The sequence below is a fragment of the Suncus etruscus genome, chromosome X (genome assembly GCF_024139225.1).
Source record: "Suncus etruscus isolate mSunEtr1 chromosome X, mSunEtr1.pri.cur, whole genome shotgun sequence".
NCBI lineage: Eukaryota > Metazoa > Chordata > Mammalia > Eulipotyphla > Soricidae > Suncus > Suncus etruscus.
This window is the reverse complement of record NC_064868.1, coordinates 4,253,964-4,276,319: the sequence shown is the minus strand read 5'-3', so window position 1 is coordinate 4,276,319 and position 22,356 is coordinate 4,253,964. Positions and strand designations below refer to the sequence as shown.

The following is a 22,356-nucleotide window of genomic DNA, read 5'->3' as shown; positions in this document are numbered from 1 at the left end:
CAGCAAAATACATAAGGCATTTGCTCACAAACCTAGAGAAACATATGGAAGGAAATGTGATAGAAGTTGGCGAATTTAACACATCATTATCACCACTAGACAGATCCACTGGGCAGAAATCTAGCAAAGACATAAGAGCCCTCAATGAGAAACTAAAAGAACTAGGACTAATGGATATATACAGGACCCTCCACCCTCAGAAAGCAGAATACACATTCTTCTCAAATGCACATGGGACCTTCTCTAGAACAGACCAGGCCTTAAGATATGAATCTAATTTGCACAAAGTCACAAATATAAGCTTTATAAGAAGCATCCTATCAGACCACAATGCAATAGAAATCAAGATTGACTATAAAAAGAAGCTATGGAGAAAATACAGCACCTGAAGATTAAACAACATGCTGCTCAACAAAAGCTGGAAATCAAGGTAGAAATAAAAATATTCCTTGAGAATAATGATAATGAAGAAACAAATTGTCAAAATCTGTGGGACACAGCAAAAGCAGTAATTAGAGGGAAACTAATAGCAAGTCAAGCCTACTTTCGGAAAGAGGAAAATGACAAAATTAACAGCTTAAAGAAACAATTTGAGGAGCTGGAAAAACAGCAACAAAGAAACCCAAGCACAGGCAGAAGACAAGAAATAATTTTAAAAAGTCAAAGCAGAAATAAACAACATAGAAACAAAGAAAACAATATAAAAAATCAGTGAGACCAGGAGCTGGTTTTTCGAAAGAATAAACAAGATAGATAAACCACTATCAAGACTCACAAAGAACAAAAGGGAAAACACCCAAATAAATTGAATCACAACTGAAAGGGGAAAGATTACAACAGAACCTCAAGAAATCCAAGACATCATGAGGGCTTCTTATAAACAACTGTACTCAGTTAAGTTAGAGAACCCAGAAGAAAATTGACAGGTTTCTAGAAAAATATCATCTTCCAAGACTTAATAAGGAGGATGTAGAAATCCTAAACAGGCCAATCACTTCTAAGAAAATTGAAACAGTAATTAAGAACCTCCCCAAGAACAAAAGTCCAGGTCCAGATGGTCTTACAGGTGAATTCTATCAAATATTCAAAGAAAAATTACTACCTTTGATCCTCAGACCCTTCCCAAACATCAAAGAAAAAAAAAACAAACAGAAATCCTCCATAATTCTTTTTCTGAGGCTAATATCACACACATTCACAAAGCTGGTAAAGACACCACCAAGAAAGAAAAGTATAGACCAATCTTACTAATTAACATGAATGCAAAAATCCTCAACAGCATCTTAGCAAACAGAATCCAACAATATATCAAAAACATTATACACCATGACCATCCCTGGGATGCAAGGATGGTTCAACATATGTAAATCAATCAATATCATACACCACTTCAATAAGAAAGACAAAAACCAGATAAACATATCAATCGATGCAGAGAAGGCATTTGGCAAAATCAAATTCCCAGTCATGATAAAAACACTCAACAAAATAGCATTGAAAGGAACCTTCCTCAAGATCGTCACAGCTATCTATAAAAAGTCCACAGCCTTATTGGTGAAGAACTGAACGCATTTCCACTAAAGTCAAGCACTAGGCAAGGCTGTTCACTGTCTCCACTCTTATTCATCATAGTTTTAGATGTCTTAGCAGTAGCAATCCGACAAGAGAAGGAAATCAAGGAATCCAAATAGGGAAAGAAGAACTTAAACTGTCTCTTTTTGCAGATGATATGATGATATACATAAAAAAACCCTAAAGAGTCCACAGCAAAACTCCTAGAAACAATAAACCAATGCAGCAAAGTGGCTGGCTACAAAGTCAATACACAAAAGACAGTAGTATTTCTCTAGACAAATAATGAAGCAGAGGAGAAAGAAATTAAGGAATTGATCCCATTTAAATGGTATCTAAAATTAGATACTGGGCATCAACCTAACAAAAGAAGTGAAAGACCTATACCATGAAAATGTCAAAACAATTTATAAAGAAATTGAAGAGGATCTAAGGAAGTGGAAGAACTTTCCGTGCTCATGGGTAGGAAGAGTCAACATCATCAAAATGTCTATCTTTCCTAAATATTCAATGAAATCCCTATCCAAATTCAGACATCATTTTTAAGGACTTAGAATGATCACCCCTGTGATTGAAGTAGTGCCTAGAAACAGGAAAATCTCCCAACCCCGAGGCACCGGCCCAATTTTTTTTAATTCTTTTTTTCTTTTCCCTCTTCTTTCACTTATTTTTTATTTTTATCTCTATTTCTTTTTTCTTTCTTTCTCTCCTAATTTATATGTTATCTATCCATTTATCTTTCTTAATTATTTATTAAGCACTCAGACCCATCCTATGAGGATCAGGCCTCCAATAACAACTTATGAATAGATCTCTAATGTCTATATGTGGACATGAGTTTGTATACAATGGACTCCTCCTTGTCAGCCAAACCTATATTGTAGACAATCCATGCCTATGGTGTATATAGTCCCTCTTATATATTATCCCACCCCCCAATCCTTATTTATTATCTCTCCCTATTTAACCCTCTTCACCCTCAGCTCTTAACTCAGCAGGTACCAAGTCTGACCTCCTGCCCCAATAAGCCAATACCCAGCTCCCAAAGTAAAAGAACACCTTCTTAGTCCCAAATCTAGTGCCCTGGCAAGAAGTTACAACCACTAAGCCTACTGACTCATTTTATGTGGCCCTTCTTTTCACACACACCCCCAAATGTGAACTGTTTAATGCTACCAGAGTCAGCTCCAGAAGGACCCGCAGTCCAAGAACACTACCTGACCCCTTACTGCTGCTAACTACTTCTCAAACTCAGCAAGACTACGGTGTGGGAAGAAAAATTGCCCTGGACCTCCCGTCCTCAAGAATATCTCAAAAGACTTAATGGAGATGTCTATATTTTCCTTGTATGTTCAACACATGAATAGTTATACCTCTTAGTGTATTTATTTTTAAATAAATAGATAGTCTCCTCCATCATTTTAATTGTTAATTTCTTGATATTTTATTTTTTTTTAATTTTTTTTATTTAAACACCTTGATTACATACATGATTGTGTTTGGGTTTCAGTCATAAAAGGAACACCACCCATCACCAGTGCAACATTCCCATCACCCAAGTCCCAAATCTCCCTCCTCCCCCCCCAACCCCCGCCTGTACCCTAAACAGGCTCTACATTTCCCTCATACATTCTCAATATTAGGACAGTTCAAAATGTAGTTATTTCTCTAACTAAACTCATCACTCTTTGTGGTGAGCTTCCTGAGGTGAGCTGGAACTTCCAGCTCTTTTCTCTTTTGTGTCTGAAAATTACTATTACAAGGGTGTCTTTCATTTTTCTTAAAACCCATAGATGAGTGAGACCATTCTGCGTTTTTCTCTCTCTCTCTGACTTATTTCACTCAGCATAATAGATTCCATGTACATCCATGTATAGGAAAATTTCATGACTTCATCTTTCCTGACAGCTGCATAATATTCCATTGTGTATATGTACCACAGTTTCTTTAGCCATTCGTCTGTTGAAGGGCATCTTGGTTGTTTCCAGAGTCTTGCTATGGTAAATAGAGCTGCAATGAATATAGGTGTAAGGAAGGGGTTTTTGTATTGTATTTTTGTGTTCCTAGGGTATATTCCTAGGAGTGGTATAGCTGGATCGTATGGGAGCTCGATTTCCAGTTTTTGGAGGAATCTCCATGTCGCTTTCCATAAAGGTTGAACTAGACAGCATTCCCACCAGCAGTGGATAAGAGTTCCTTTCTCTCCACATCCCCGCCAACACTGTTTATTCTCATTCTTTGTGATGTGTGCCATTCTCTGGGGTGTGAGGTGGTATCTCATCGTTGTTTTGATTTGCATCTCCCTGATGATTAGTGATGTGGAACATTTTTTCATGTGTCTTTTGGCCATGCGTATTTCTTCTTTGTCAAAGTGTCTGTTCATTTCTTCTCCCCATTTTTTGATGGGGTTAGATGTTTTTTTCTTGTAAAGTTCGGTCAGTGCCTTGTATATTTTGGAGATTAGCCCCTTATCTGATGGGTATTGGGTGAATAGTTTCTCCCACTCAGTGGGTGGCTCTTGTATCCTGGGCACTATTTCCTTTGAGGTGCAGAAGCTTCTCAGCTTAATATATTCCCATCTGTTAATCTCTGCTTTCACTTGCTTGGAGAGTGCAGTTTCCTCCTTGAAGATGCCTGTAATGTCCTGTAGTGTTTTGCCTATGTGCTGTTCTATATATCTTATGGTTTTGGGGCTGATATCGAGGTCTTTAATCCATTTGGATTTTACCTTCGTACATGATGTTAGCTGGGGGTCTAAGTTCAATTTTTTGCAAGTGGCTATCCAATTGTGCCAACACCACTTGTTGAAGAGGCTTTCCCTGCTCCATTTAGGATTTCCTGCTCCTTTATCAAAAATTAGATGGTTGTATCTCTGGGGAACATTTTCTGAGTATTCAAGCCTATTCCACTGATCTGAGGACCTATCCTTATTCCAATACCATGCTGTTTTGATAATTGTTGCTTTGTAGTACAGTTTAAAGTTGGGAAAAGTAATTCCTCCCATATTCTTTTTCCCAATGATTGCTTTAGCTATTCGAGGGTGTTTATTGTTCCAAATGAATTTCAAAAGTGTCTGATCCACTTCTTTGAAGAATGTCATGGGTATCTTTAGAGGGATGGCATTAAATCTGTATAATGCCTTGGGGAGTATTGACATTTTGATGATGTTAATCCTGCCAATCCATGAGCAGGGTATGTGTTTCCATTTCCGTGTGTCCTCTCTTATTTCTTGGAGCAGAGTTTTATAGTTTTCTTTGTATAGGTCCTTCACATATTTAGTCAAGTTGATTCCAAGATATTTGAGTTTGTGTGGTACTATTGTGAATGGGGTTGTTTTCTTAATGTCCATTTCATCCTTATTACTATTGGTATATAGAAAGGCCATTGATTTTTGTGTGTTAATTTTGTAGCCTGCCACCTTGCTATATGAGTCTATTGTTTCTAGAAGCTTTTTGGTAGAGTCTTTAGGGTTTTCTAAGTAGAGTATCATGTCATCTGCAAACAGTGAGAGCTTGACTTCTTCCTTTCCTATCTGGATTCCCTTGATATCCTTTTCTTGCCTAATTGCTATAGCAAGTACTTCCAGTGCTATGTTGAAAAGGAGTGGTGAGAGAGGACAGCCTTGTCTTGTGCCAGAATTTAGAGGAAAGGCTTTCAGTTTTTCTCCATTGAGGATAATATTTGCCACTGGCTTGTGGTAGATGGCCTTCACTATATTGAGGAAGGTTCCCTCCATTCCCATCTTGCTGAGAGTTTTGATCAAGAATGGGTGTTGGACCTTATCAAATGCTTTCTCTGCATCTATTGATATGATCATGTGGTTTTTATTTTTCTTGTTATTGATGTTGTGTATTATGTTGATAGATTTACGGATGTTAAACCAGCCTTGCATTCCTGGGATGAAACCTACTTGATCGTAGTGGATGATCTTCTTAACGAGGCATTGAATCCTATTTGCCAGGATTTTGTTGAGGATCTTTGCATCTGCATTCATCAGTGATATTGGTCTGTAATTTTCTTTTTTGGTAGCGTCTCTGTCTGGTTTAGGTATCAAGGTGATGTTGGCTTCATAAAAGCTATTTGGAAGTGTTTCTGTTTGTTCAATTTCATGAAAGAGTCTTGCCAAGATTGGCAGTAGTTCCTCTTGGAAAATTTGATAGAATTCATTAGTGAATCCATCTGGACCTGGGCTTTTGTTTTTCGGCAGACATTTGATTACTGTTTTAATTTCATCAATGGTGATGGGGGTGTTTAGATATGCTACATCCTCTTCCTTCAACCGTGGAAGATTATAAGAGTCCAAGAATTTATCCATTTCTTCCAGGTTCTCATTTTTAGTGGCGTAGAGTTTTTCAAAGTAGTTTCTGATTACCCTTTGAATCTCTGTCATATCAGTAGTGATCTCTCCTTTTTCATTCCTGATACGAGTTATCAAGTTTCTCTCTCTCTCTTTCTTTGTTAGGTTTGCCAGTGGTCTATCAATCTTGTTTATTTTTTCAAAGAACCAACTTCTGCTTTCGTTGATCTTTCGGATTGTTTTTTGAGTTTCCACTTCGTTGATTTCTGCTCTCAGCTTTGTTATTTCCTTCTGTCTTCCTATTCTTGGGTCCTTTTGTTGAGCATTTTCTAGTTCTATTAGCTGTGTCATTAAGCTACTCAGGTAAGCTCCTTCTTCCTTCCTGATGTGTGCTTGCAAAGCTATAAATTTTCCTCTCAGTACTGCTTTTGCTGTGTCCCATAAGTTCTGAGAGTTTGTGTCTTTATTGTCATTTGTTTCCAGGAACCTTTTTATTTCCTCCTTGATTTCATCTCGGACCCACTGGTTATTGAGCATGAGGCTGTTTAACTTCCAGGTGTTAAAGTGTTTCTTCTGAGTCCCTTTGGAGTTCACAAATAATTTCAGAGCCTTGTGGTCAGCGAAGGTAGTCTGCAAAATTTCTATCCTCTTGATCTTATGGAGGTATGTTTTATGTGCCAGCATGTAGTCTATCCTGGAGAATGTCCCATGTACATTGGAGAAGAATGTGTATCCAGGTTTCTGGGGATGGAGTGTCCTATATATATCCACTAGGCCTCTTTCTTCCATTTCTCTCCTCAGGTCTAGTATATTCTTGTTGGGTTTCAGTCTGGTTGACCTGTCCAGTGTTGACAAAGCCGTGTTAAGGTCCCCCACAATTATTGTGTTGTTGTTGATATTATTTTTCAGATTTGTCAACAGTTGTATTAAATATTTTGCTGGCCCCTCATTCGGTGCATATATGTTTAGGAGAGTGAATTCTTCCTGCTCTACGTACCCCTTGATTAATATAAAATGTCCGTCTTTGTCCCTTACAACCTTCCTGAGTATAAAGTTTGCATTATCTGATATTAGTATGGCCACTCCAGCTTTTTTATGGGTGTTGTTTGCTTGGATAACTTTTCTCCAGCCTTTTATTTTGAGTCTATGTTTGTTCTGACTATTCAGCTGCGTTTCTTGTAGGCAGCAGAAGGTTGGATTGAGTTTGATCCATTTAGCCACTCTGTGTCTCTTAACTGGTGCATTTAGTCCATTGACGTTGAGAGAAAGAATTGTCCTGGGATTTAACGCCATCTTTATTTCAAAATTTGGTGTGTCTTTTGGGTAGTCTTGTCTTAGATTAGGTCTTTTAGTTTTTCTCTTAAGACTGGTTTTGTGTCTGTGAAGTTTCTGAGCTGTTTTTTGTCTGTGAAACCATGTATTCTTCCATCAAACCGGAAAGTGAGTTTTGCTGGGTATAGTATTCTGGGTGAAGCATTCATTTCATTCAGTCTTGTCACAATATCCCACCACTGCTTTCTGGCATTGAGCGTTTCTGGTGACAGGTCTGCTGTAAATCTCAGGGAAGCTTGCTTGAACATGATTTCCCCTTTTGATCTTGCTGTTTTCAGAATTCTGTCTCTATCTGTGGGATTTGTCATTGTGACTAGGATGTGTCTTGGGGTGGTTTTTCTGGGGTCTCTTTTGGTTGGTACTCTTCGGGCATGCAGGATTTGATCACATATATTCTTTAGCTCTGGAAGTTTCTCTTTAATGATGTTCTTGACCATTGATTCTTCCTGGAAATTTTCTTCCTGGGTCTCTGGGACTCCAATGATTCTTAAGTTGTTTCTGTTGATCTTATCATAGACTTCTATTTTCGTCTGTTCCCATTCTTTGACTAATTTTTCCATTGTCTGCTCATTTGCTTTAAGTTTTTTGTCCAATCTCTCCTGCTGTATGGAATTGTTATGTATCTCATCTTCCACAGCACCAAGTCTATTCTCAGCTTCTGATACCCTGTCCCAGAGCTTATCCATTTTGTCATTCACTTCGTTTACTGACTTTTTCAGTCCTGTTAGTTGACATGTTATTTCAGTTTGGAGTTTTGTCATTTCTGCCTTCATATTTTCTTGGTTCTTATTAGTGTTCTGTTCAACTCGATCCATGGTTTCTTGGAGTCTGTTGAGCACCTTCCATATTGCTAGTCTAAAGTCCTTATCTGAGAGGTTGATTAGTTGTTCAGTCATTATCTGGTCCTCAGAATTGTCATCTTCATTCTCTATGTCTGATGCTGGCCTGCGTTGTTTCCCCATTGTCACACTTGTATTGTGGGTTTTTCTACGTGTTGTAGTGGTATTCATTGTCTATATGATGTAGGCAGCACACTCCTCTGGCTCCTCCCTTTCTGGATGGGCTGACTTGCCTCTATGGGAGGGGAGTCCTCTGTGGATGAAGCCTCACACTGGGTCAAATCTTAGGCCCGAGCATGCAACAGAGAAGACAGTCCAGAGAGAAATGTTTGCTTCTGTGATATAGCGCCGTTCTTAGTGTGATTTTTCCTTCTTGTTGCAATGGAGTTCTTTCCTTAGAAAGAGTGCACGGCCGCGTAGCGAAGCTACGCGGCCGTGCTCCTCTGAGCCTCTTTTTGCCCCACTCGCAAGAGTTTCACGCAAGAGGACAGTAGACAGACATAGACAGGTCACACTCACAGTCTTTCACAGCTGAGCCCCACTGGGCCGGTGTACTTTTGCGGATTTTCCCCGCCTGGTGTCACACACAGGGAGCCAGCTTTTGCAAAGGTTAGCCGGTTTTTATGCTCTGAAGTCCCTCCCTGAAAATGGCGTCTGGGCGAGCGAGGTTTCTGGAGGCTCTTTTTGCCCCACTCGCAAGAGTTTCACGCAAGAGGACAGTAGACAGACATAGACAGGTCACACTCACAGTCTTTCACAGCTGAGCCCCACTGGGCCGGTGTACTTTCGCGGATTTTCCCCGCCTGGTGTCACACACAGGGAGCCCGATATTTTATTTTTAATTATTATCTCTTATTTTTATTTTATCTTTTTCATTTATATATATTTGTTAATTTCACTTGTTTTGGTTCTGCTTGGTATGAAATTCTAGAAGAAAAAGTCCTGCTTAGAATAAAAACCCAGGGGCCGAAGAGATAGCATGGAGATAAGGCATTTGTCTTGCATGCAGAAGGACGGTGGTTCAAATCCAGGCATCCCATATGGTCCCCCGAGCCTGCCAGGAGAAATTTCTGAGTGTAGAACCAGGAGACCCAAAAACCAAAAACCAAAAAAAAAAAAAAAAAAAAAAAGCCCAGGTCAAAACCAGAGCAAAGAATATAAAGCCTGTCATTCTTACCCCCAAAGGCACCAACAATGGAATATGACACACTTTTCTTTTGCTTAGGCATAATAAAAAAAGGGAAATCTTATGTACAGAAACAAACTCTTATCTACTAGGGATAAGAGCCCTTACATTTTATAATACATGGGAACTTCCCATCCTAATCACATGTCATGAGGACAACTCATATGATTGGACAGCAACCGTCCTATCCTGAACACCAGATCCCAAATGAAGACCCAACACAGCTCCCTACAACAGTACCAGGAACCAAATTCCCCCTAGGAAATCCCTAATGCAGCTCTGACACCAACTTGCAACAGCCTGACAATGAGGAAATAGCAAAAACTTGATCTAAGAAAGGTTGCCCTTTCATATCAGCATCACTTAACGGTAAGATGAAATCAGAAGACATGCTGTCCTTTGATCTATGCAAATACAAAGATCACTAATTACAGAAGATAGACTATTACAACCATGCCTCAACAGAAGCTTTTCTGGGACCAATAAGAAAGATCCTAGCCTATGCTTCAGCCTAGGATTTGTACAAAAACTAAAATCTCTGATCCCAAAATTTTGACTTTGACAACCCTGACTGAGCAGATCTTCTGGTGCCATAAGGAAAGACTCTACTTTAGGCTTCGACCTAGGATCTGTGCAAAAAAAGCCCAAAATCACTAATTACAGAACACTGACTACAAGAAGCATGATGGAACAGATCTTCTAGAACCATAACAAAAGACTATCCTAGACGTTGTCCTATGACCCATTGAAATACCAAGATCTCTAGCTACAGAGAACTAAGTTTGTTATCCACAGCTGAGCAGAAAGATTCCTGTCACCATAGAAAAAAGACCTTGAGGTTCAAGAATGAGCACGTATGGAACCCGTAGTTGCTCCCATGACAGTATGCTTTAAGGTTGGAGAAACTCTGTACCTCCTAGGTCCTCTAACATCCCCCCAATACTTATTGTGCCTATGCGAGGGGGCAAAACCCCACAAAACCTTGTCACACCAGACCTTTTGATTTCCCTTTTCTTTCTTGTGGTTGCGGTTTTGGGGATGATTTTTGTTGTTGCTGCTGTTGTGTTTTTTGTCATTGCCTATTTTGATTTTGTTGTTGTTTTATTTTTTGTTTTTGTTTTCCATTTTTTTATTCCTTTCTTCTCCTGAACTGATATTTATAGCCTCAAGATCAATGGTCCTCAAACTACAGCCTGCAGGCCACATATTGTATTTATTCCCATTTTTTCTTCACTTCTAAATAAGATATATGCAGTGTGCATAGAAATTTGTTCATAATTTTTGTTTTTACTATAATCTGGCCCTCCAACGGTCTGAAGGACAGTGAACTGGCCCCCTATTTAAAAAGTTTGAGGACCCCTGCTCTAGATGGATCCCCCAGTGTTTTTTTCCTTTTTTTTCTCTTCTTTATTTCTTTTCTTTTTCCAACAGAACCACAGAACTTGAATAATCTTATTCTCCCTCATAACTTGAGGGGGAAAATGAATGGTACCAGGAGCAACCAGTCATATGAACATTGAGTGGAAATCAAAAAATGATCAAACTTAAGCACCAAACCTAAAGTCAACAACACCAGAATCAATACCCAATCTACAGTAAGCTATGTACAAAGGAGACCTCCCACACTAGCAGTCCAAGGGGCAAATAGGAAAGGTATGTATGGGATGCATGTTGGGAACAGGGGTGAATAGAGGACAACACTGGTGGTGGGAATGGCACTAATTCTTTGTCACTACGTACCTTAAATATTACTGTGAAAGACTTGTAATTCACTTTGATCACAATAAAAATTATTAAAATTAAAATAAAGAGTAAATGATTGGATAAAGAAACTATGGTCCACATACACAATGGAATAAGAAAGATGATGCCATGCAATTTTCTGCTACATGGAGGGACCTGGAGAGTAATGATCATGCTGAGTGAAGCTCGTCACTGACACAGAATGATCTTTCTCATATGCAGGATATAGAGAAACATATGAGGGCATAATGAATATCATAAGACAGTAGAAATAAAGAACATGAAAGTTGGTATTTAGTAGGAAACATGCCTCTAAATCACAATACAAAATCCTAAAAAACACCTCTCCTAGAGGTGGGTGAGAGGCATACGTTAATGGGGAGGCACTGGTGCGAGAAGTGGACACTTAGTGAAGGGATCAATGTTGAAATATTGTATGCATGAAATACAATCATGAATAATTTTGTAACTTCAGTAACTAAATTAGAAATAAATAAAATAGGCTAAATTCTTGGGAAAAAATAGTATGTAGGCAAACAGTTGGCTCAAAGTAGCTATTTTATTAATGTAGTAATTACTGTCATTGGTATGCTCGCTTACCCATTCACTGGTCATGTCCTCAGAATCTGCGGAGGTCATCAATTCCACCAATAAGCCATAGAATATGTATCTTCCCTGGAGTACATGACATGCATTTAGTACAGTATATTATCTTCACAACATAGCATATAATAAAGTCGAGTTGGTTTGGTCTTCACTAAGTTCTCTCCCTGATTCCTTTGGCACTTTTACTGTCACTGATACTCTTGAATAGTTACCAGCCTCCTTGAAGTCACAACTTAAATACAAGTGCCTTTTTTCTGAGGAAGGAGGCAGGATTTTTCCTTAAGACAAGGTCCTCTAGGTATTCATATTCCAAGATTGTGGTATGATGAAATTTCTGTACTAGACAGGTTTATGTACTATCTTCGCTGCTAATGAAAGGAACATATAAAAGACAGGGTGGAGAAGCAAGATCCTGGCAGAAAAAGGAAAATTAAACCAAGAGGTATCAGGTTGGTGGTGGAAATGGAAACTTTTTTTTTTTGGTTTTGTATCTTATCTATAAACTCAAGTAACCCCCATTTTGTTAAGAGGGACCTTTACTCTTTGAAATAGAACAAAACCTATTTTGATTAGGCTGTGATTAAACAATTACTTTTTTGTGAACTTATGAAGCAACTTAATTTACAAAATATGACTCCTAAGAAGGTACATTGTGCAAAGAAACCTGACTCATGATGACAAACCTAAGAACAAAAGAAAGAATAATTTCCTTCTCCACTCAAATTACTAAGTTGTTCTATTTTTCATTTATCTTGTATTTCCTTGTATTTGCTTCTGTTTCAACTTTAACCATTTCAAACAAGTAATAAGTATAGAATAGACATAGCCTAACATTTTTTTAAAAAAATTGAATAATTTTACTTCATTCCTTCTACTGACATTGGGTTTCCTGTGTTCTTATTTTTCTATTTCCTTATTTTGAGAGTCTAGACTATTTATTTGCTTTTTTTTGTTTCTTGATACAAATCTTATTGCACTGAACTTTCCTTACAGCCAACCTAGATTAAATCCCCAGTACCTCATATGGTCCCCTGAGACTGACTGGAATGATTCTTTTTTTTTTTTTTTTTTTGGTTTTTGGGCCACACCTGGCGGTGCTCAGGGGTTACTCCTGGCTGTCTGCTCAGAAGTAGCTCCTGGCAGGCACGGGGGACCATATGGGACACCGGGATTCGAACCAACCACCTTTGGTCCTGGATTGGCTGCTTGCAAGGCAAACGCCGCTGTGCTATCTCTCCGGGCCCGGAATGATTCTTGAGTATAGAGCCAAGAGTAACCCCTGAGCCTAACCAGGTGCGGTCCCAAAACAAAAGAACATGTTTCTTTTTCTAGTTTGTGATATCTGTATCAATGACTATTTTCCATGTAAACAAAGTTTAAAAATATCCTAGATATTTTATACAGATGTTCCCTAATGCCAGTAACTTCTACCAGGGCAATAATGTCATACCTGCTTACTTCAGTGTCTGAAAACAAAGTGTAGCATCCATGAAGTACATAGCAGCTTATAAACTACTAGCTATTAAGGATTAAATTAATCTCTATTTTACAACCATAATAAGTTATAGCTCATAATAGCAGCTAATTCTTAGGCAAGAATACCTCCATTATTTCATAAATGCTCAATTATTTAAGGAAAATATAGTTTAAGAAGATAAAACTATAAAAAAAGTTCAATGGAGCTCATCAAAGTTAAAAGTATGATGGCTGAGGCCAGAGAGAGTACAGCAGGTAAGGAACTTGCCTTTTACATGGTAAGTGACCCCGATTGGATTCTTAGCACCCTATATTGTCCCCGAAGCTCAGTCTGGAGTGATTCCTGAGAGCATAGCCATGAGTAAGCTCTGAGAACCATGAAAGCACTAGATGTAATGAAGAGAGAAAAGAATCTACCGTATGTATTCGAGTATAACATGCACCCATGTATAACACGCACCCTTAATTTTCTATTAAAAATAAGTATAAAATTTTGTTTCACACCAAGAATTGTAATTGACAAATAAACATTGTTGAACATTTGCATCCATGGTAAAAATCATTTATTGACAACGTAAACTGGTATAAACACAATACCGAAATAAAATGACCAGTAACAATATTTATTTAAAATGCTTCCAAGTCAGATTCATCATCAGATTCACTAAAGAGTTGTTCCCATTCTTCTCGAGTTAAGTTTTCATCAGTGTCCCAGTTGGCAGGAACATCTGTTTCTCCAGTTTCTTCGCTTTCTTATGAGTCTGAATTCCACAGTAGGTTGTCTTCTGTGCCGTCCATTTTTGTTGCCGATGCCTGTCTTCAAAAAACATTTGATGATCATTTCTTTTGGTATGTCTTCCCAGGATGTTTTAACCCAGGATGTCATGAGAGGCCAGGTTTCTTGAGGTTTTTTTTTCTTTGCCCTCGCGTACAGTGCATGGCTGCAGCCCAGAAAAGGCACAGTGCGATCTCACAATTCACCTGCGCCCTCATTGGACCAGCCGCCACTGCCACCCCACCAAAGCCCTCGTTTATAACGCGCACCCAAACTTTGATTTCTTTTTTTTGGGTAGAAAATTCTGCTCGTTATACTCGAATAAATACGGTAACTTTTAACGCTCACTAATGTTCCCTTTGAGTTTAGGCAGAGGCCCTGCTTATGGGATAGAGCAGTGGTCGGCAACCTGCGGCTCGCGAGCCACATGTGGCTCTTTACACTTTTAATTTGGCTCTTCTGTGTGCCAGGTGGCTGCTCCAGGAATCAGGACTCTGCTCCTAGCCTCTGTCAGTGCGCGCTACCCTGTGTGCAGCCTCAGCTGCCGGCTCCAAGAGTGTAAGATGATACCAGTATCAACCCTAAACAAAGGTGTTCCCCCAACGTCATACTTTCTTAAACCTCTTCCTTTGATATGTAAAAGCCCACTGAATATGTTCTTCTCTCTCTCTCCTCTCTCTCCTCTCTCTCTCCTCTCTCTCTCCTCTCTCTCTCCCTCTCTCTCTCTCTCTCTCTCTCTCTCTCTCTCTCTCTCTCTCTCTCTCTCTCTCTCTCTCTCTCTCTCTCTCTCTCTCTCTCTCTCTCTCTCTCTCTCTCTCTACCTGAAGCCTCCTGGTATTGGAAATTGGTTTTAATCAAGAAAGAGGTGTTCTAGCTTTCTTGGGCTTGAAGCAGAGAGTACAAGGTAAAAGGCCATGGACTCCTTTCCTGGCTAGCTTGGTTTATTATTTCTTTCCTGCTACCCTGCTTCTTCAGACCAGGTTGGGTGGGATTTAGAAATACAGTGCCTGGAGTGATCTTAAAACACATATTTTATTTTGCACAAGAGTGTGCATCTTCCATGAAGGGATTCTCAACCCAGAGTTTTCTTTTCCATGGATTCTCATGTTCAGAGTACTCATGATTCAAGTTGTGAGCTAATGCCCTTAAATGCTGTTTTTCATATTGATTATGACTTTCTGCATAATATAAGTGCCAATCAGAAAGTTTTTGCAAGAGTGGAAACATTTCAATATCTCCTTCTCAGACACAGCTATCCCAGAATCAGATTCTTTTTTGAACACATCCACCTTACGTCTCACTGTAAAAACTACTTGTGAAACTCCCCTGCAGAGAAATATTAAGTTCACAGAGAAAAGGAACAATGTCTGCCAAATACACAAGCTTAGCTACCCATTCCTTGTCCAACTGGGGCTGTACAAAGTCAGAGTTCTGCTCTCACAGGAACTGCACTACTTTTTCCCTCTTGCCAACAAGGCGAGAGAGCACCCTTCCCCTGAACAGCCACTTCACTTCTTTATGGAGAAGATGCTAGTAGTGGGCATCCACACTCTCACCCAGGGTGGTGAATAGCCTGGATTTGATTACAATTGTGAATTTCACAAATTATCTTTACTGTGTAATCTGTCACAGAGTTTAGTTCAGCAGGGAGTTTTTTGAATCCAGTCTATCATACAATGAGTGGATACAATGTACGGGTGTGCAACTTCTGTTTCTTGTGACTACACAAAAACACTGAGCCATGCACAGTGCATCAGCTGTACATACAACACATCAGATTATTATTCTGAGTGAAATGAGTCAGAAGGAGAGGTGTAGACACAGAATAATCATTTGTGGCATATAAGAATAATAAACATGGTAATAATATTAGAGAAAATAGGGATGAGGGACAAGAGGTCTAGTCCATGATAGGAAGCTTGCCATAAAAAGTGGTGAGTTCAGTTAGAATAGAGAAAGGTACATTATGACATTGATAGTTGGAACATATCACTCTGGACAAGAACCAGATGCTGAAAATGGATAAGTGACATGCATGGTACCATTTAATTAACAATATTGAAAACCACGGTGTCATAAAGAAAATTTTGCAAACCTCAGTGTCATAAAGGAAAAGAGAGATAGAGAGAAAAAAAACAAAATGCCTGCCCCTGATATAGGCAGAGGAGGATGAAGGGGAAGGAAACAAGGGACATTGGTGGTTGGGAAAGTGCACTGGTGAAGGGTGGTGTACATTCTATGATTGAAACTCAAGTATGAATAATTTTGTAACAAATATGCTTAAATAAAAATTATTTTTAAAATGTTTTAGGCACTCTGTCATAATTCCTTTATAATATATCATATGCCTTTAACAAAGTGCTGTTTTTGTTTTTGTGTGTATTTTAGTTTGGTTTCTTGCAGCACACACTAAAGTGTCTACATTTTTTTCCTTTCAGTGAAATCACTACTTTTCTCTGGAATATTGTCCTTGCTTTTAAAGATTATTAAAAGGTTTTTCTTTTACCTATTTCATCTCCATATTGTAGGGTTTCAAATTTTCAGCACATTTTGGTTATCAAGGGAATTGTTTTGAAACGTTTTGCTTACTTATTATCAGAAATCAAAGCATTTTTCCTCGAGAAGGGTGTTCACTATCCAGAATTAACAAACGATCAGTGGATTCAAAAACTATATTTCATTACTTCACATCTAAATCAGCTTAATCATAAACTACAGGGGAAAGGAAACACAATTTTTTCGATGTTGAAGAAGTTATTTCGTTTGAAAACCAATTATCTGTTTTTACTCAAGATTTTGACAGAGAAACTTTGATTCACCTTCCAAGTCTGTTGAAACGTCGCCAAGAAAATAATTCTGATATTGACATTACCTATTTTAAAACAGCACTTTTAAGTATGAGGGAAGCTTTTTTCAAGAGGTTTCAGGATTTTGGAAACAGCAAAGTGACGTTGGCCTTTGTTAGAAAACCTCTGGATGCCACTGTAACGGAATTAAATTTTTCTCCCTTTAATATCGACACTGGAAACTTTGAAATGCAATTGCTGGATTTAAAAAAAAAGAATTGTGGAGCTCAAAATTTGAACGTCTTTGTGCTAATTTAGAAAGATTGGAGAAACGCAAATATGAAGGGGTCTCAAGCTCAATTTACCTGGGGCCACAGGAGGCAAAGTCAGGGTGATCCTTGAGTGCAAAGTCAGTAGTAAGCCTTGAACATTGGGGGGTGTGACCCAAACAACTAAAACAAAACAAAACAAAAAAAGATTCCTCTAGGGCAGGGCCACAAAATGTTGTACGGAGGGCCGCAAACGGCCTGAGGGCCGCAAGTTTGAGACCCCTGGAAGTGGTCTGCTTTGAAAGACCTGGAGAAGGAAGATATGTTGATTTTTAACACCTGGAATAGTATTTCTGACTCATATAATCAACTAAAAAAGTTAGCATTTGCTGTTCTTTCCATGTTCGGGTCTACATATTTATGCGAACAATCATTTTCAAGCATGAATCTTATCAAGAGTAAATTGAGAAATCGTCTCATTGATGAGAAACTGGAATCATGCCTAAAATTAAAAACAACATACAAACCTGACTTACTCAAACTATCCAAGGAAATGCAAGGCCAATGTTCATATTAGTGTTTGTGACTTTGTCAGTCATTGTCAGGATGTAATTTTCTCTACATTGTAAGGCAAATTTTATGGAATTTAACGTTATCAATAAATAATATCATTCTAAAGTTTTTGTATTATTAGTTGTGATATTTGTATCCTCCCGACCTATGTGGATACTTGCATGCAGAATATTCTTAATAAAAACTTATTGACACTAAAAACAGTGTACCATCCTATGTATTTTTGGTTTTAAAAATGTGGCTCTCGGGGCCGGAGAGATAGCATGGAAGTAAGGCATTTGCCTCTCATGCAGAAGGTCGGTGGTTCGAATCCCAGCATCCCATATGGTCCCCTGAACCTGCCAGGAGCAATTTCTGAGCATAGAGCCAGGAGTAACCCCTGAGCGCTGCCAACAGAAAAACATAATAATAATAATAATAATAATAATAATAATAATAATAATAATAATAATAAAAGTGGCTCTCAAAATAAATTTTAATCGTGGTTTTGGCAAGATTTGGCTCAGTTGAAAAAAAAGTTGCCGACCACTGGATAGAGAAAAAGAGAGTGTGCGGAGCAAGGTGCATCTAGCTGATGCATAATCAGCAAGGCCTGGGCCCCCTGGCCTTCTGGTTCTCCCCTGGTCCCCCCACAACATTCTAACCATCAGGCTTCCCTTTTTATACCTGGTTTGTTGACAATTACAGAGGGCAGGTCCATTCCCAGTTCATTGACAGTTAGGGGGGCAGTGACATTATCACCTCTTAAAGATAGAGTAATATTTATGCAGTAACACTGGGAGTAGCTTAAAACAAAGCAAAGTATTTGATTTGGCAGAGCAATAGCTCAATGGGTTAGAGCACATGTTTTGCATGCTGGAGGCCTGGCTTTGATTCCCCAGCACTACATATGGTTCCCTAAGCACTGCCAGGAGCAACCCCCCAAGCACAGAGCCAGGAATAGGCCCCCAAGCACCTCCAGACATGATCCTGAAGCAAAATGCAGAATGTTAATTTATCTCTTTCATACAGCAGCACTGTCCAACAAAATTATGAGTAAATGGTTTATAAAATTTTCCTTTTGGTCACATTAAAAATTAAGAATAACTTACTGAAATTTATATTAATAGTATATTTCATAACAAAATATAACTCACAATTAACATATAATCAATATTATAAGTATTAATATTTTCATTCTTTTTACATGAAATTTTTCAAATACTGTTTAACTTATACTTACAGCACATCATAACCCAAACACTAAATTTTCACCAGAAATACTTGACCTTGGCTCAATTTCATAATATCAGCAGTTGATCCACACCCAAATACTCACATTAAGTACTTCAAATACTCATATTCAAGATGTTCCAAATATAATTTGTATTTCCAACATCTGAATAAAGTACAAGCTTTAAAATTTTGTTGTTTTAGATACAACTATATCTAAGAGCAAGTCATTACCTAGTAGTAAAATGAAATCAGAAGACACTAAGTCCTTAATATGCACAAAAATCAGGATCACTAATTACGGAAGACTAACTTTGACAACCGCAACTGAGAAGAACTTTTCTTGGGTCAATAAGAAAGACCCCTTGGGCCAAAGAGATAGCATGGAGGTAGGGCATTTGCCTTGCATTCAGAAGGACAGTGGTTCGAATCCCAGCATCCCATATGGTCCCCTGAGCCTGCCAGGAGTGATTTCTGAGCATAAAGCCAAGAGTAACCCCTGAGCACTGCTGGGTGTTACCCCAAACAAACTAACTAACAAAAAAGACCCTAGCCTAGGCTTCAGCCTAGGATTTGAACAAAAACCAAGATCTCTAATTCCAGAGGTCTGACTTTGACAACTATGACTAAGCAGAACTCCTGGAACTATAAGGAAAGGCTATATCCTAGGCTTTGTCTTAAAATCTGTGCAAAAACCAAGATCACTAATTACAGAAAACTGACTACAACAACCGTGACAGAGCAGAACTTCTAGAACCATAAAAAAGACTTTTTCCTAGACTTCATCCTATGACCTGTGCAAATACCCAGATCTAATTACAGAGGACTGATTTTATCAACCACAATTGAGCAGAACATTTCCTGGCACCATAGAAAGACTTTGGGGTTCGATAATGAGTATATCTGGAGCCTGTAGTTGTTCCATGACAGTATGCTTCAAGAGTGGAGAAACTCTGTATCTTGTAGACCCTTCCTTTTTTTCTTTTTTGTGTTGTTGTTTAGTAGTTGTTTATTGTGGCTGTTGTGTATTTTGTCATTGCTTCTTCTTCATTTTTTTCTCTTTTTCCCCAGTTTTCTTTTTTTAAATTGATATTGATATCTCCTAGATGGATTCCTCCCAGCTTGATTTTCTCAACAGAACCATAGAATTTGAATCATCTTGTTCTGCCACATAAATTAAGGGATAAAAAAGAAAGTGGATGGTATCAGCGGCAAACAGTCACATGAACATTGAATGGAAATAATGATCAGGCCTAAATACCAAACCCAAAGTCAATGACAACAGAATCAAGCTCCTCAACAACTTATATACAAAGAGGATTGGTTACACTAACAGTCCAGGAGGCAAAATGGGGAAGTATGGGATGCATGCTGGAAAGAAGGGCAAAGAGAGGTCAACACTGGTTTTATCAATAAAAATGATTTTTAAAGTATTTTTTGTTTTTTTGGGGGGGACATACCCAGTAATGCTCAAAGTTACTCCTGGCTCTGCACTCAGGAATGATTCTGGGCAGGTTCAGGGGACCGTACAGGATGTTGGGGATTGAACCCATGTCGGTGGCATTCAAGCAAGTGCCCTACTCACTATACTGTTCTCCAACCCCAAGCTTTTAAATTTTAATTCAGATAAAACAAAATCTAACTCCTGGTGTACCTACTCATACTCTAAAGCTCAATATTCGCACATGGCTAGTGACTGCTGTATTAAACCATGTAGCAAAGGCCTTTCCTTTATATAAGCATCTTTATATGGTCTTAGTATTTAACAAGTTATTGTATGAATTAATCTTTACTATTCCTGTTTTCAGGTGCACACATTGAAACTTGAAGAACTTGTCACCTGTAGTAGATGACACATCTAGGAATTATTTAATACTCAGATTAGACACTAAGATTCCAGAGGCTGAATCCTTCTCTCTGTCCAACTAGATGAGAGGACAGAAAACTGGAACATATGTGGTAGGTGTGCAAATATCCAGGACTTTCCTAGACACTTTGCTTTCACAATATATGGCATAGCCATCATCTTGCTTACATTTAAAACATGAGCACATGGTTTTGATAAAATACTTTTACAACTCCTTCAGGTGTGAAAGACAGTGGAGAGACAAAGTTTGAAAATCAAAAGTTTAGAAAGGACATTCCAATAATTTATGGCAGTGGTTTCCAACTTCTTTTAAGCAACAGAAAGAACACTTTGCCCTTGAAAACCCTTTGCTCTACCTTAGAGCCTCAATATACTTAATCTATAAAAGTGAAACTCCTTATTTTTTAAGATTTTCCCCTTTTATTTATTTTAAATAATATCTTTATTTAAGCACCATAATTACAAACATGTTTGTAGTTGGATTTCAGTTATAAAAAAAGAACACCCCACTTCACCAGTGCAACCTTCCCACCACCAATATCCCCCATCTCCCTCCTCCCCCACCCCTACCTCTTGCCTATATTTGAGATAGGCATTCTATTTCTCAAAGTGAAACTCCTTATTAATTCACAGGTCAGGACTTCCAGATTATTAATGACCATTCCACATCCTCCTCTGCCACCCTTTTCTCTCACCATACAGGGGCCTTAAGATAACAGCCCAGAATTCTAGAAACCCAGGGAACAGCATTTAAAAACTACTTCAGAAACAACTTCTGCTTTTAGAAAGATGTAACAGACATAGTTTTACTTATTTCACCTGATAAGTACCATTGAAAATCCTTGGATGTTATATATAAAACAAAAGAAGACCAGTGAGAAAATAAGGAAGTCAAGTTACGGACCCTGGGAGGGGAGGCCTGAAGAATGATGAATTTTTGGGGGGTGGGGGTGCTTTTGTTTTTTGGCTCAAATAACCCAGCTGACAACTGAAAACTAAGTTGTTTTTTTTTTTTTTTTTTTTTTTTGGTTTTTGGGCCACACCCTGTGACGCTCAGGGGTTACTCCTGGCTATGCGCTCAGAAGTTGCTCCTGGCTTCTTGGGGGACCATATGGGACGCCGGGGGATCGAACCGCGGTCCGTCCTAGGCTAGCGCAGGCAAGGCAGGCACCTTTACCTCCAGCGCCACCGCCCGGCCCCAAACTAAGTTTTTTTTAAGAGAGACAAAAAAGAAAAATAATAAAATCCCCAACGAAAGTCTGCCTTCTCTAGCCAAAGGACCCAAAAGGAAGAGTATGTTGTATAGACAATAACCACTCCACAGCAAACACTGCAGTTCCCACTTACATCTTCATTAGCAAACGCTGACTAGGAAAGCTTCTTTGCTCCCACCCTCTCAACAGTATCAGAGCCCTAAAAACCACCTAGCAAGGTGGTATCAGATAAGGCCCAGTGAAGAACTAAGAAGGCTATTGTACCTCCTGGTGTCAACAGAGAGCTCATGGGCAAGTTCGATTTCCATACCTACCTCCCAGTGAAGAGGCACTTCTCTCACTGTCCAGTAGATGGCGTGCAGAGAAGGCCTATTTATTGGAGAAACAAGATTTTCACCATTCATAGTGGTGAATGAGGTCATGAAGCTTCCCATCCATGGTGTCAGTAGAAGTTAGATGGGGGACGGAAAAAAAAACTCCTCCGTTTCTCTGTTTCTAACGAGTCTTATTGGCAGAGGTCCATTAAGAAAGGAACCTGGACTCCTGCTTCGACCAAAAGTAACAGGATCATGGAGGCCAAGGGAGAACTCGGATTTCTACTTATACCTA

General features: G+C 38.8%; 1 long non-coding RNA gene across 1 annotated transcript in view; it reads right to left on the bottom strand.

The window, feature by feature from the left end:
• LOC125998751 (uncharacterized) overlaps positions 1–22,356 on the bottom strand; it is an 83,955-nt gene that overhangs the window by 47,818 nt on the left and 13,781 nt on the right. Inside the window, exon 2 of the long non-coding RNA XR_007492091.1 lies at positions 22,062–22,116. This is a non-coding gene — a long non-coding RNA (uncharacterized LOC125998751). The remainder of the gene's footprint in view (positions 1–22,061; positions 22,117–22,356) is intronic.